The sequence below is a fragment of the Anabrus simplex genome, chromosome 1 (assembly GCF_040414725.1).
Source record: "Anabrus simplex isolate iqAnaSimp1 chromosome 1, ASM4041472v1, whole genome shotgun sequence".
NCBI classification, from domain to species: Eukaryota; Metazoa; Arthropoda; class Insecta; order Orthoptera; family Tettigoniidae; genus Anabrus; species Anabrus simplex.
In genome coordinates this window covers 1759621185-1759635330 of record NC_090265.1, presented here as the reverse complement: position 1 = coordinate 1759635330, position 14146 = coordinate 1759621185, and positions in this window count along the sequence as shown.

Sequence of the window (14146 nt, the reverse complement as noted above, 5' to 3'; positions counted from 1 at the left end):
GAAGACTGTGGATTCCAAGTCGTCCAAATTGTGTCAGACAATTGTCAAGTGAATGTTACTATGTTTCACTCCTTGTGTAGAATGGAATCAGACATTGTACATAGAATTCATCACCCATTAGATCCCAGCGAGCCTATATTTTAAGGTTTTGAACCTAGCCATATATTATAATATCGTCCCTGTTCTGCCAAAACGGCGAATGTTACAACGCACTTCCTATCCATTATTTCCCTTAAGACTGGTCACGCCTTCCAGCCATATGTTGATATGCGGTCCATCAGAACAATTTCCGTTGAGTTAATTTTCCTATGCGCGTCAGTAAAGGAAAATGAACCTTAAATACACCACACTCTAGGAGTGGGTAAATGTCATGCAAACATACATTCCTTCACTATTGTACAGTAAGGTTAATTTTCCTTTACACACGCACATAGGAAAATGAACTCAACGGAAATAGTTCTGATGGACCGAATTATAAATTGTGGCTGGAAGGCGGGACCAGTCTTAAGGGAAATAAGAATAGGAAGAGCATTGTAACATTCGCCGTTTTGGCAGAACAGGGACGATATGTAAAAACTGTATCATCTGCAAAAACGATTGGTAGTGAAACCTGTGCGGAAATTAACTAGGAAAATTGTATACCCTAAAAATTTGAAAAACGATGAAATATTGCAAGGGCTAAAATAATATTCTCCAGAGACTACTGCTGGCATAAGAAGTTTGGAGAAAGTAAGCCCAGAACAAATCGGTGAGAGGAACAGTTTCAATGAAACCATAAATTTTCTTGAAATGTTTCAAACATGGAATGATATTCATGATTATTTGCACTACAACAAAAATGGATCATAAGCAACATTCAGAACACGTGGCTTCTTCGTAAGTATCATAATTAGCTATACATTAGCGAGTTTTCACAAGCACCTGTCATAAGATCCACGCTGAACATAAGAAGACATTCAAAACTTATGTCTAAGAAAGGCGATCCTAGCGGGAGAACTGAAAACTAAATTCGGTGACTCAAATTCTCATTGTTCATTTCCCAGCCTTGTATAATAGCGTAAGCAAAGTTGCAGTCTCTCACTCTTAGAAAAGTTTTAGGTTCTTGTTCCAGGTTCCAGATTCAATTGATTATAATCAGCGACGTTGTTGGTTTGAGGCTTGTCATGTCAGTTATATGCTCCGTTAGAACAAATTCTGCTTATGGCTCCAATTAGGAGTACATATATAAATACTAACTTGAGAACTGTAACGGACTAAGGAATAACAACGATATTTTTTTCTTAATGAGGCAGAGACTTGCAAACTGATTGGCATGACAGTCTGTAACGAATACGTATGTGTCCTCCAAGCAAAAGTAAATAAAACGGTAATTTGTCAGTCTTATCGCTAAATGAAACCCACCACTTAGAATCACATTTTCTACAAATACGTCAAAAATAAGGCTATGAATTTCCTTCGCAATCTAAAGGTTTTCCAGGAAATTAATCTTTTGCGTGCTAAAGCACAACGAGCACTGTTCTCATGGCCAGCTCTGTGTAGCTATTTCAGGAGTTAGAAGTGGAAGTGATTTGTTTGTTCTTACCCGGGCGTGCTGACTACTGGTATGTCGTCTAAAGATGTACTTGGACACTAACTAACAGACTTGTTAATTAAACTGATCTCATTCCCAGTGACATAACAATGACAATTTACAGAAAAACAATATGTACAGACACCCTTAACGCCATATTTCAGTAGGACAATGCGCGACCACATGTTGCTGCACCAACACGTGCCTTCTCGTTACCACAGGATGTCAGACTGTAGCCCTTGTCCGCCCGATCATCGGACTTGTCACCAATCGAAAATGTGTGGGATGTGGTGAAATTAGGGTGCGGAGTTGTGACCTAATGCCAACCACCAAGGATGAACTGTGGAGTTGGGTGAATTCGACACGAATGGATACACCCCAGGACGAAATTCGCGCTTTATAAGCGTCGATGCCATCAAGCATGGAACAAGTTATCAGTGCCCATGGAGGACCCAGTGCCTACTAGGCAACAGGACACATACTGAACCTAGATGACTGAAATCCTAATCGTTCCTGCAGAAAATGCTAATGAACATGTCCTGTGAATATGAACTTCCTATCTCAAGTCTTTCAGGGTGTTCTGTTTTTTATCAACATGAGTGTATATATATCGTCGTTGCCGGGACGAAACCTCATATGTGTAAATTTTTTGGAGATATACTGACCCGCAGTACATACATTATGAAGAGCGAGAATGCCTTGACTCCTGTCACACAATATTGTACCTTAGATAACAGAACCTTACCGGCCAAAGTTCTAAGCTAAAATATTTCACATAGGAGGTTTTGTCCCGGCAACGAAGATATATATACTATGCCTTTCACCCCTATGAATTGGGCACCGGCCGCTCATCCCAGGGTCTAACACGGTTGATCCCAGATGATATTTCGAGGTAAAATCAAGATAAAGATAATCTTAATTAACTTCGTAAAGAAGGAACTAGAGTTAAAAATATAAAATAGTGAATGAGAATTATCTTTCAGCAATAAATTTATTCTTTCTTTGGCATAAAATAACACTGGAACAAATTAAACTGAAGCTCAATAATAATAACGAACACTAGGTCATCCGACACAAAAGAATGAACGTACCTCTCGGATAATGAAAGTTGAAATACTATCGCCCAATATTAATTCGTTACATAATCCATTTTTCTTTTCTTTACAAGTTATTGTTTGGGGCTCCTTACTGAAGGTAAACATTCGATATAATTATACAATCGCTACCTCGAAATGACCTGTGTTAAATAACTGGACTCATCAATAAGAAAACACAAACATTGTTTCGCCGCGCCATTCATCCTACTAATGTTACAACTGTACCGCAATCAACCGAGGACTTCTGACGTAAAATCGCCCCATGAGCGAGCTTCATTGAAAAATCTTAACCAAGAAAACGCCATTAACTAGATGTCATATTAATCCTAAATTTTACAAAATCAACAAAATACAATTCGCAGATCATGAATCATCAAATTATACATTTAATTGCAATTCATAAGTGTGCACGGACGTAGCGAAGTATCCTAACTTAAATGAACAGTAACAGTAATACAAAGGAACCCCCAAAACTTACATACTACACTATTCCTGCGACTATGGGGTCAGAACCCTGACCCCAAGTATCAACTATATTGAATAAATCCACGACAAGGGAAAAGAAATACACTACTACCAGAGATATGAATCTGTGTTGCTCAAACATGTGTTACAAAGACAATGATACACCAACATATTTGAAAAAAATCCAATGCTGCAGTAACCTTCCATGAGATAACCATAAGCAGCGTTATGGTGAGGATTGAACTGATGCCGTGCTGGACTGAAGAAACAGGTTCTCTGAAATCCCTACATTCCCGAATCTGAGTTACCTTATTAACAACGCTTGACAAGCTGAATTATTGCTGGGTACCTGCTTCATCGAATAGGTAATCCTGTTATTTTGAAACCACAATATACTTTAAAAGGATCCCTAACACAACATTTCTCAAACAGACACCGATGTATGGTTCAAGCATTGCGGACCCTTAATTTTATCAGTGACACATAAACACTAAAGTAAATTACACAAACAAGCTTTCCGCTCAGCTGATTAATATTTCCTCACATGATCATTCTCAAGGCACATCTCATATCATCTGGTGCTTACTTCACCAGAAATAAATCATTCTATTATTTCACTCATATTTCATGTTCACACGTACTATTTCTGCATTCGAGTACGGCAAATTTGCATCTATCTGCAATCAGTGTGCCGTATTCATATTAATCCGCCAGTAAATTTCCCCACATATACTGTTCCATTGACTACTGCAAGACAAAATTCTATGCGTCATTACTTAAGCATCTCACAGGAAAAACAAACAAAAATATCTAATACATCACTACTATCTGACTTTAAATTAATGTTCAGCGATGGACTGCTATCTAAACATTTCACCTGGCTGTGGGTGATCACTGTTTTACAACCCATCACGTTTCCTCGTGGTTATCCTGAAGACCATTATCAAAGGCAATAAACTACCATGCTTATGCAGCTTAATAACTTACGTGATGCCGTCTAAGATAACGCACGCTTATCTCACTCAATAAATTCACTGATTACATTATTTCAAACACACGCAGGGAATCACAGAAGATGTATTACACTAAAAATCTGATTATGAGCAGCAAAATCCCCCTCCTCAATTGGCATCCCTACAACGAAATTAACACATTCCTAAAATCCATCGCTACATAAAAATAAATACATATGACATGCATTACATGTTTACATTACATAAAAGACAAAACTGGTTTTTGAAGTTTGCAGGACATAATAATGTCAAAAATACTCAGCCGATTGCGGAATCATCCACTGTTCTACTAAGGAATGTTTTTCCAGCACTGAGCCATCGGGAAGAAGGGACCAGGTACTGTGAAACTACTCCTTGCTGGGAAAGTCTTCCATCAATGGTAGCTATTGATGACGGTCACTGGTCACTGTCCTCTTGCACGCGATTTCCTGGCACATTTTGTTAACTGCGACCCGTACAACGATAAAGTTCACTGAACAATAAGGAAAGATATCAGATATTAATCAGCACCAACACAGTTCATATATAAAAAATCAGGATAAGTTATTATTGAATGCTAATTGAAGCATACCAGGTGTATGCATAAGCTTTTACCTGCCTTTGTGGTCAAGTAAACATGTCAATTTCAAGGGAAATTCATATTTTGTTTCTTCAAATATTGGCCATCAGCTTCTACACACGCCACCTATTTTTCAGGTAAGTTATGAATATCATGCCAGAAAAACTGATCGTCTTTTGCGGCAAAGAATTAGTCGAACCAGCTTCCAAATTTGTTGCAAAATAGCGTTGTGCATTAACGGTCTCGCCGAGCTTCAGGAATTAATAATACACAATACCTCACTGGTCCCAACAAACACAAAGCATGGTCTTCTTGCCGAAGCCATTTGTTGAAACCATGTCTCTTCTAATCGATGGTGTGTGTTCACCATATGTTTCTACCAGCAAATGATGACTTTCCACAGCCTTTATATTTTGATTGAATAAGAAAAGCAATGCATACCACAAATGTTCTTTATCAGGCACAAACGTCCACATGATCACTGAACGATACAACACAGACGCTAGTGTTTGGCGGCCTCAGACGTATAAACTGACGTATGTGTCAAATTCATACGCTGCGTACTGTTCGCAGGCGCCATATCTTTGTGAAACCTGAAAAGACTTATGTATACACCTGGTATGAGCGCCTACTACTCCTATTGGCTACTTCAAATTCTCCTCCAGTTGATACTAATATTGCCCTCTTACTCTGATATTTGCTTACTCACTCTTGACCCTTACGAAAAAGTACTGTGACCCAATTTCTTCATAACCTTGATTAACGACACGTGGCTATCCAGTGCTAAAATTCTTCTGCCCGGTGTCATAACATCCGGCTATAACTGGCCAACTTTTATATTACTTTCCTCTACTGACAAATTCACATTTAACCAAACAATGAAAACGAACCGGTCGGTTTCAATATATTTATCCACACAGATTGGTTCCAGTCACTGGAACGGGTCAGAAATGGAATGAATGAAGCGCCCATCTAGCGGCAAGGGTAGAAGTTGTGCTGGTTGCCGAAGCCTTTCACTCTCCTCTGGGACAATGTTTAATGAATGACTGATTAAATGATATTGGAGAGTGTTGCTGGAATGAAACAGGACAGGAAAAAACCGGTGTACCTGGAGAAAAACCTGTCCTGCTTCCGCTTTTTCCAGCACAAATCCCACTTGTATTGACCGGGATTTCAACCACGGAACCCAGCGGTGGGAGGTCAACGTGCTACCACCCGAGCCATGGAGGCTTATGTTACGCATCATCTGGTAAAATACGATAGAATTCACCTAAAACAAATGTTTAGTTGCAGGGGGAAACTAACAATATATCAATAATGGATTAAGTAGACGGAATAATAATAATAATAATAATAATAATAATAATAATAATAATAATAATAATAATAATAATAATAATAAGTACCTTGGAGAAATGATACATGGCAATGGGATGGAGAAATACAGTAAGTTTACGAGCAGAGAAGACCAGAGCATTCTGACAATAAATCATGTCTATCACGTAACCCCAAAATGAGACATTATAACACGGTCATCAAAACTGAAACCGTGTACGCATCTGAAACATTGGTCTTGGTTCGAAAAGGTGAACTAGAAAACATCAAGAAACTACAGAGAAGAATAATTGTCAGTAAAAATTCTAGGACCCAAAAAGACACAAGAAGGATACAAGTTGCGAAGTAGACAGGAGACTGAGCTGATATCCAACACAGTACACGACATGATGAAACGTCGACTGAAATTACATGGTCACATCAACAGAATGCCGGACAACCGACTAACTAAACAGATCTTGGACTACACGGAAAGCATAAAGAACATGAAGTGGATCGCCGAAGTTAGAGAAGACTTGAAGAATGCTGGCTTCTCAGACTCGGATATACACGACAGACGGATATTCAGAGAAAATGTACATAAGTGGAAAGTGGGACGGGAGGTCAAGAAATTGATGACTGGAACAACTTGGTCTGAAGAAACGAAGAAAACACACCGTGAGAAGATGAAAGAAGTATGGCGCCTTAGGAAATCTCACATCAAGTAGACACTTTACGTGGTCCATTTGTGGCCCATGCGAATAAATGAATAATAATGATAATAATAATAATAATAATAATAATAATAATAATAATAATAATAATAATAAAATGGCGTGTGGCCTCGGAATAGGCGTGGTGCAGGTCTTTCGAATTGACGTCCGACAGGAATGTTGCGCATCCATGCGGTTGGGTGTGGATAGGGATAAATTCTGATTTTGAGGACGGCACACACATCCCACTTCCGAGATGAAATAACCAATGAATGTTAAAATTCCAGACCCGGACTGGAATTGAACCAGGACTCTATGCACGAAGACCAGTACGCTAATAATTTAGCCATGCAGCCGGACAGTAATATACGGTAAAGTTTGGCAATACATCCATGTGAGTAATATCGTGATAGTTTGTTTGGTTGTAGATCATGATATCACCGAACGTGAGACGATCCGGTTTTGTACGACAGTGTGTTGAAGAATTATTGGCTCTACACTGAGCATAATGGCGCCTTTTGCCAATAACTTGCGTGATGGCCAGTCTTCAAAGAATGTCAACACTACGGAGGAGAATAATTGGTGAGCATCTGTAATTATTTTTTGAAAAGTAATTAATTTTTTAGCACTGGAATATTCCATACTTCAGTCTATTTTTCACGTGTCCAGTCAATGATTTCCTCACTGTTTATTCATATCGCATGCTTACGAAAATGACGTACTTTCTTACAGTTTCGGAAAGGAGAAGTTTGCTTAGGAGTCAAAAATCAAAAAACAAGCGCAGACGGAATGGAATTTTTAAGCTGCAATGAAGGCAGTGGATGACATTAATTTGAGATTTTTCAGATCAGATAACAAAGTTCCGTGGAGTACAGCGAAAGATCATATATCTTTAAATCTTTTCAGTCTCTCGAATACACAAGTTCAATATAAATATAACACACCTGTAAAAATCACACAAGTAATAAAAATACATGGTATGATTCATTTTTAGTAGTGTGTTTTTACAGGTGTTTTATAGTGTAATACCTATTTATACAGAACTTATATATTTGACAGGCTGAAAAGCTTTTCAATTACATTTAACTGAGTCGGCACTGGAAAATATGGCCTTTTCTTACCAGAAAATGATGTAAAAATAGAATAAAAATAAATAAATACGAGAAGGATTATGTAAGTAGCCACATTTCAAAAGTTTCACAAAGAGAGCTTTGACAGACCAAATCTCTGCTCCATGCGGCAGTATTGACCAGACGTTAATACAAGTCTTCTTTGAATATGTGATCGGCGTAGAGGTTGAATAGGAGCGGTGAAAGCATACAACCATCGCGTTATCCTCTTTTATCTCTGGAGTTCTCGCTCGTCCAATCTTGATTGTGCCTCATTGGTTCGCTCGATGCGAATGTCTTTTCTGGCGATAATAAGAAGAAGAAGGAGTAGAAGAATAAGATTAGAATAAGAATAAGAATAATCTCCAAGCATACGAAATAAGGCATTACAATACAGTCATTGAACCAGAATGTCTTTGTGGATCAGAGACGATGATTATGAACAGGAAAGCAGACATTTAAAACATTGAGAGAAAGGAACGAAAAACCTTAAGAAAAATTCTAGACCCTAAACTTACCAATGGACAATACCACCTTAGAGGCAGACAGAAAATTAAACAAAACCAAGTATCCACAGTGACGTTAGAAAACGCAGGATAATATTCTATAGACTTATTAGAAGAAAGCACCCAGACCGACTTACCAGGCAAACAGTCAAACTCTATGAAAACAGGAGTAAATCTAAAACTGACACAATGAAATGGATTGGCGGAACAGCAGGAAATTACACCAGCAAATGTCAAAAACAGGGATATATTCTGATCCAAATTTCACTAATGACAAGTTGACCAAGAGGAAAGGCCAAAGAAGAAGACTTGAACAACCTGGTCTGAAGGCAGAAAGGAAACCCACAGTAAACGAATGAAAGAAATATAGGCAGAGAGGAAGGCAAATGCACGCCTATAAGTACTTTGAGTAGTCTTAATGGGCTTATTCACATATAATAATACTAGTAATAATAATGAACTAGGTCTACAAATTTAATAGCTCTATGTACAGAGGATTCAAAGATTTCACAATTATATCATATACAATAGAAGTCATTGCAACTCCTATTAGAGTAACTGCAAAAGTCGCTTTTTATCCCTGTTCAAATAATCACCACCCGTTGCACTGTTTAGCGTGCTACCACTTGGTCTTTGAATGATCGGCGTGACATAAATCCCTGAATCTCTTCATGGCTCAGAAAGCTACGCAGTGAATTCTACATCGCAGCAGCAGTCAACATTGCGCTCGATTTACCGAGAAGCGGTTTAAATGGATGTGTTCTAGTGTGATGCGATTAGAGGTTCGCTAGACTGAAGGTAATGGCCTATTATTTCGAGATAATGAATATGGCCACAATAACAATGTAACTTCTCATTGAAATGTGAAATACATCCCCTACGCTGTACCTGTATTCACTCGGTTTGCGTCATACGTTAGCTTACATTGTTTCTTTGTCCGTCATTAGGAAAACTCAATATGATACTGAGTATTTTAACTCCCATAACAGATGCTATCGAAAGTTACGTTTTCATCTCAACTTCGTAATTGTTTTGAAATAATTCGCACCCTTGACCCCGGACTTCCACTTGGTTTTCCTTAAAAGGACCGTTGTCTTATTTTATTTTGATAATGACACATAATTAAGCCCGGAAATTACGTGAATTGCCTGGTTACCATTCTACGATTCCATTCTCAAACTGCGCTCCGTGGACCCCTGGGGGGGGGGGGGGCACGAGGATAATCGAAGGTTTCCGCGATAATAATGTAACTTGTAAGTATTTGAAGAGATAAATGTCACTGTACACATACAATTCATAGACCATTTTACTAAGTTTAGGAACTATGTCTTCACTAGTTTAACTTACACACAGTATCTGCAACTCTTAACTTGGCCCATAGATGGTACAAATCAATAGCGGTAAAAGAAGAAATACTACAAGGCAGTATACGTGATGTAATTGTAAGACACTTGGAATGTAAGCATCCTCACTCAGGCCACATTTTCCGCCTCTGGTTGAGAAAATCTCGTGGATGACATCCCTTTTTTTGAAACTAAACCTGAACGTGCCGTCCCTTGAGGAAGATCAACTAGCCGAAGTATGTTGTTGTTTGAGTCATCAGTCCATAGAGTGGTTTGATGCAGCTTCCATGCCACCTTATAATGTGCTAAGCTTTTCATTTCTACATGACTACTTCATCCTACATCTGCTGTAATCTGCTTGTCATACTCATACCTTGGTCTACCCCTACTGTTCATACCCACTACTCTTCCCTCATAAAGCAACTGCACGAGTCCTGGGTGTCTTAAGATGTGTCATATCATTCTATCTCTTTTTTTCATCAAATTTAGCCACAACGATCTTCTCTCACCGATCCGATTCAGTATCCCTTCATTCGTGATTCTAACTATCCATCTCACCTTCAACATTCTTCTGTAACACCACATTTCAAAAGGTTTTATTCTCTTCCTTTCGGAGCTAGTTATCGTCCATGTTTCACTGCCACGATCCAAACAAAATACTTTAAAAACACTTCTCTAAATCCTATATCAATATTCGAATTGAGCAAATTTCTTTTCATAAGAATGGCCTTTCTTGCTCATGCTGGACTGCATTTTATGTCCTCCTTACTTCTGTCATGTAACAATATTCATCCACTTCCTTAAAACTTCATTTCCTAATCTAATATTTCCTGCATCGCCTGGCTTCGTACGACTGCACTCCATTACTTTTGTTTTGGACTTATTTTCATCTTGTACTCCGCACATAAGACTCTGTCCATACCATTCAGCAACGTATTCACATCTTCTGTAGTCTCAGACAAAATAACAATATCATCAGCAAATCTCAAGAGTGTCTTGATTTCCTCTCCTTGAACTGTGATTCCGTTTCCAAATTCAACCACTCACTACTGATCGCATTTAGGGCAGTCGCCCAGGTGGCAGATTCCCTACCTGTTGTTTTCCTAGCTTTTTCTTAAATGATTGCATTGAAATTGGAAATTTATTGAACACACCCCTTGGTAAGTTATTCCAATCCCTAACTCCCCTTCCTATAAACGAATAATTGCCCCAATTTGTCCTCTTGAATGCCAACTTTATCTTCATATTGTGATCTTTCCTACTTTTAAAGACACCACCAAATGTTGTCCTCCCACGCCATCTCTCCACTGACAGCTCGGAACATACCACTTAGTCGAGCAGCTCGTCTCTTTTCTCAAAGTCTTCCCAGCCTAAATTTGCAACATATTTGTAACGCTACTTTTTTGTCGGAAATCGTCCAGAACAAATCGAGCTGCTTTTCTTTTGGATTTTTTCCAGTTCCTGAATCAAGTAATCCTGGTGAGGGTCCCATACACTGGAACCATACTCTAGTAGGGGTCTCACCATAGACAAATATGTTCTCTCCTTTACATCCGTACTACAACCCCTGAATACCCTCATAACCATGTGCAGAGATCTGTACCCTTTATTTACAATCCCATTTATGTGATTACCCCAATGATGATCTTTGCTTATATTAATACCTAAGTATTTACAATGATCCCAAAAGGGAACTTTCACCCCATCAACGCAGTAATTAAAACTGAGAGGTCATTTCCTATTTGTGAAACTCACAGCCTGACATTTATCCCCGTTTATCATCATACCATTGCCTACTGTGTCCATCTCACAACATTATCGAGCTCATTTTGCAGTTGCTCACAATCTTGTAACTTATTTATTACTCTGTACAGAATAACATCATCTGCAAAAATCCTTATCTCTGATTCCACTTCTTTACACATATCATTCATATATATAAGAAAACTTGAAGAATTCTCCTTTTAATTATTACAGGTACAGATAAAGCTTCACCTACTATAATTCACTGAGTTCTATTTTCTAGAAAAAGAGCCACCCATTCAGTCAATCTTTTATCAAGTCCAATTGCACTCATTTTTGCCAGTAGTCTCCCATTATGTACACCATCAGATGCCTTAGACAGGTCAATTGCGATACAGTCCAATTGACCTCCTGAATCCAGGATATCTGCTATATCTTGCTGGAATCCTAGAGGTTGGGCTTCAGTGGGATAACCTTTCCTAACTCCAAACTGCCTTCTATCAAACCAGTTATTCATTGCGCAAGCATGTCTAATATAATCAGATAGAATGCCTTCCCCTTCGAAGTACTGTATATTGGCATAGAAAAAGTGAAAAATGAATTGAAGTGTGATATGGGTTGAGAATTAGATGGAGTGGCATGTTTAGTTCCAGGAAGCTCATGAATGTACCATAACTCAACGTCTCTGGTCGACTTATGGGTCCATGACATCCCCTATACCCTGCATTTTCTAGAAAGGAAATACTGCGTTTAAAGACATTCATGACAACATCCTCAGTGAGTGTTCCTTTTCTGCACTCACACAAATGAAAATGAAGTACACAAACAGAGCTACTGAGGAGGCCGTCCTTCGGCCTACCAATTCCGTCCTACCAATCCAACAACTGCTCGAAGTGAATATTTTGAAGTAAGTTTCCAGATCCAGACTGTTGTAATTATTAGCCAAGTGCCTCATTGTTTTATAAGTTGTGCGCATTTTAAAAATAGATTTATATAAATTAATTAAAATTAACTCTCGAAAAAGGATATAACTTATCAGTCCTAAATTTTAAGTATAAAATCAAACATGGTGTCATTAATATTTTTTGTTTACAGAATGCAGTATTATGTTCTGTGGCTAACGGGTTCTTGGACATGATGTTATATTCCCAGGGGTCTCAGTGACAAAAAGTTTTGGAAACCCTGTTTAAGGGCATTCCCGCCCATTACCCCAACTCCAATCCCTAGAGTGAAGTACTTCTATTTTATGCATGGCCAAATTGACAACATTTCGAATCATCAAAGTACCCGAAGAATTTTCACTAAATCCAAAATATGAATCCATGTCTATTAACATCGAGCGCAGAATAAATGAAACCCAAATCGAGTGGCTACTGTCACTGAATCCGTGAAAACCTATAATCAATCAATCAATCAATCAATCAATCAATCAATCAATCAATCAATCAATCAATCAATCAATCAATCAATCAATCAATCAATCAATCAATCAATCAATCAATCAATCAATCAATCAATCAATCAATCAATCAATCAATCAATCAATCAATCAATCAATCAATCAATCAATCAATCAATCAATCAATCAATCAATCAATCAGTCAATCAGTCAATCAATCAATCAATCAATCAATTAATCAATCAATCAATTATTATTATTATTATTATTATTATTATTATTATTATTATTATTATTATTATTATTATTATTATTATTATTATTATTATTATTAAGCGTATGGAACTAACATAATGGACAAGTATATACAATGTTGTACAAAAGAAAATAGAGAACCCTGCAATGAATACATGGTACTAAGTAGGGAACTATTACAAATGGATATCTAAATTATTATTCACTGCACTAGGGATACCGAGACATCAGCAAAGTCTTTCCAGTCTCCACCATAAGCACTCAGAGGGCATTCGTCCATTATATGATGCATGGTCTGGACCAATGCACCACAATCACACGCTGGAGAGTCCCTGAAGCCCCACTGGTGAAGGAAGAATGCAGATCTTCCACAATTAGTGCGAAACCTGTTTAGTGATGACCACGTTCTTCTTGGCAAACCAGCTGGCGCGTGGTTTGGATTAAAGAGGCTTGGCCACTCTGGAGCTGTACGAAACCATTTCTCTTTCCATTCCTCTTTTAAATTGAAACTAGCGTCCATTAGACACTTAGCTGTTTTCATTGGTGGCTTACGGGATTTCGGCCTTTGTCTCCAGATATCTTCAACATCCCTGTGGATGGGTAGAGTTGGATTGGACATGATATTATCATATTCCTGAATAAGGGCTCTTGAACGTCGCAGGCTTGGTGGAGCAATGTGGGACAGGACTGGCAGCCAGTGCGTTGCAGTAGGCTTCAGTGTACCAGAGATGATACGCACGGTGGTGTTAAGTTGTACATCGACTTTCTTTACGTGGTAACTGTTAAGCCATACTGAAGAACAGTATTAAGCTGAATAATACACGAGGCCAAGCGCAGTACGTCGTAATGCGTCCACTGAAACACCCCATGAAGTTCCACACAATTTAAATAGTATATTATTACGTGACCTCAACTTAGATCCGAGGTTTTCAAGATTCTTTCTATAAGATAGGGTTCGGTCGAGCGTTACCCCGAGGTACTTTGGATTAGGACTGTGCTTTAGTATTTAACTATTGAAGCACACTTGGAGTTTTGTATTAGCCAACTTGTTGTGGAGATG